The sequence below is a fragment of the Leopardus geoffroyi genome, chromosome A2 (genome assembly GCF_018350155.1).
Source record: "Leopardus geoffroyi isolate Oge1 chromosome A2, O.geoffroyi_Oge1_pat1.0, whole genome shotgun sequence".
In the NCBI taxonomy this organism is placed as follows: Eukaryota; Metazoa; Chordata; class Mammalia; order Carnivora; family Felidae; genus Leopardus; species Leopardus geoffroyi.
This window is the reverse complement of record NC_059331.1, coordinates 120,283,516-120,286,379: the sequence shown is the minus strand read 5'-3', so window position 1 is coordinate 120,286,379 and position 2,864 is coordinate 120,283,516. Positions and strand designations below refer to the sequence as shown.

At 39.0% G+C, this 2,864-nt stretch overlaps 1 pseudogene; it reads left to right on the top strand.

Moving 5' to 3' along the window:
- The first annotated feature begins 1,037 nt into the window (after positions 1-1,037).
- LOC123607660 lies at positions 1,038-1,501 on the top strand (annotated as a pseudogene).
- Positions 1,502-2,864: the final 1,363 nt, after the last annotated feature.

Here is a 2,864-nt window from a genome sequence, read left to right as displayed (position 1 = left end):
TCAATTTCAGTACATAAAAGATTAAAATATAAAAAGCAAATTATAACTTTTCATAGCCAATGCAGAGGAATATCTTTTAAGGTCTTAAAATAGGAAAGAATCTATTAAATAAGACACAGTATAGGAAAAGATAGGTATCTGTGATTACTTCTGTTCATCAAACATATCACAAAGAAAGTGAAAAGTCAAGCCCCAAATGATAAGATCTTTGCAACACATATGATTGGCAAAAGATTAGTGTCCAGAATATGTAACTTACTACTGCAAAGGAATAAAACATACAGTCAAAACCAGACAAATATCAAAGTCACCTGACTTTAACTATGGTTGTACACACCTGAATGTTGTGTTGATGGACTGTTGAGTAATAAAGTCAGAGAATACCTGAAGTTGAATTCCTTTTATATAGAATTCCAGAACAGAAAAAAATTAACGACGTGCTTGGGAATACGTAGATCATTGATTAAACAATAAAGAAAAGGGAAGGAATGATTACACAAAATTGAGGACAGTGGTTCGCTTTGTAGTGAAGGAGAGGAAGGAGGGTTACAGGCAATTTTCTATTCCTTAGCCTGGATGGCAGAGTCACACATTTTTATTATTATATAAGGCGTATATGTGTGTTTTATAAACTTGTTTTTATGATTGCGTTAGCTCTAAGAATCCAGGATGGGGTTAAACATTCAAGAAATGTATTAGGGAAATGCCTAGAAGGGACCATGATGCAGGTCTGGCACTAGGGAAAAAGAAGGGGGAGGAAGCAGGGGTGGGTAGGAGCAGCCTTGGACTGCAGTACAGTTCTAAGAAAGTTTTAGACGGACCAGTGAGGAGCCAAGGTCACCCATCAAGGAGTCTCCATCTTACAGGAACGGGGTCCTTGCCATGCCAGTCACCTGAGAAGCATGACTTTGGCAGAACTTTATAGGTGCTTTTAAAAGGCAATACCTTGGGGGCGCCTGGGTGGCTCAGTGGATTAAGCGTCTCTCTGCCTCTCTCTCTCTCTCTCTCTCTCTCTCTCTCTCAAAAATAAATAAACAATGCCCAACACAAAGGGAAAGAGGACAGGCACCGGCTATATTCGCTAGGCCTTTTAGAAAACAGGGAGTTTGTTCTTTTGGCTATATGCACGCGAATCTACAAGAAAGGTGACGTTGTAGACATCAAGGGAATGGACACTGTTCAAAACAGAACAGCCCACAAATCTTCCCATGACAAAACTGGATGTCTGTAGTGTCACCCAGCATGATGTTGGCATCGTTAGAAACAAACAATCTAAAGGCAAGATTCTTGCCAAGAGAACTAATGTAAGTATCGAGCATAGCAAGCCCTCCGAGAGCCGTGATAGTTTCCGGAAGTGTGTGAAGGAACATGATCAGAGAAAGAAGGAAGCCGAAGAGGAAGGTACTTCGGTTCAACCGAAGCTCTAGCCTGCTGGACCCTGAGAAGCAATGGAAAGGAGCCTTAGCTACTGGAATCCATTCCCTATGAATTCGTGGCATGATAAATGTGGGAAAAAAAAAAAGGGGAGACCTCAAGACTGTTAAAATGAACAAACAAACAAAAACTGATGAAGGTAATAAAAATAAAAGGGGGCCTCATTGACTCAGTGGGTAGAGCAGTGGCGCGTCTGATTCGGTAGAGCATGTGATTTGTGATCTCTGGGTCAATTCATGATCTCAGAGTTGTAGGTTCAAGCCCCCCTGGGTATAGATAGAGTTTACTTAAAAACAAAACCAACCAACCAAACAAAAGAATCCAAAAGGCAGCAACTGGGCCGTCAGTCAGTTACACCCCCCACAACAAGAGATCTGAAGGGTGTTGATTTTTGTGGTTGCCTCGATGGTACGTTTCAAAAAATTTTTTAATTAAAATGAAAAGGGGCAAAGGATATCAAGGAAGGAAGGAACGCTCTTTGTTACGGAAGAATTCCATCTAATAAATGGAATAGATAGCATTGGAAAAATCATCTTTTTCTGGTCCCTAAATTAATAACTGATTTGACGAAAGCTATCAATGGATTCTAAAACACTGTACAATGTCTCACCCCACAGATTACTGACTAAATAGAGGGACAAATGTGTGTTCCCAGGGGAGAGGTCCAGTGGTTACCAACTTCCTCAAGTGACTAAACCTGAGGGTTGGTGCCCAGGGGAGACCTGAGTGTATGTGCTGGCCCAGCTTACATCTATGGGGGCTGGGGTGCAAGAACACGGTAGGTCCACATGCCAGTGTTTGAACTTTTCACATTTGTGAATCAAGCTACCGACTTTGATAAACTGTATCTTATTCCCATGCCTTGACAATATATCTTTACAATGTCTGTAACGTATGTGTAAAGCTGTGTTTTTACACAGGGATTTTTTGATGATGGAAACCTCAAAAAATATCAAAGACAACTAAATTCGTTACTGTGGTGCACGTGTGAGTTTTGTCCTGATGCACTGTGATAAGATAAAGACCTATATCATTTTATTATATATTTATTTGGATAACAATATTGCCTTCATGTCAGTAAAATCTCTTAACGAGGTTGTTATCAATAATCTGACATCAATTATGTCCTATAGATAGTAATAATCTAAAGGATTAGGAATATAAAATGTAATGCATTCAAAGTATCCACAATCTGAATATATTTTTCCGAAAAATATAAATCATTACATATTAATATAGGAGATTTTTATATATTTCCAAAAATATCATTTTTCTTCTAAGTATTCAAAATGATCTACTGATCTATAGGAACTGACACTTATTATTAATAATATCAAAAAAATTTTTTAAGTTTATTTTGAGAGAGACAGAGATAGCGCAAGTGGGCAAGGGGCAGAGAGAGAGGAAGAGGGAGAGAATCCCAAGCAGGC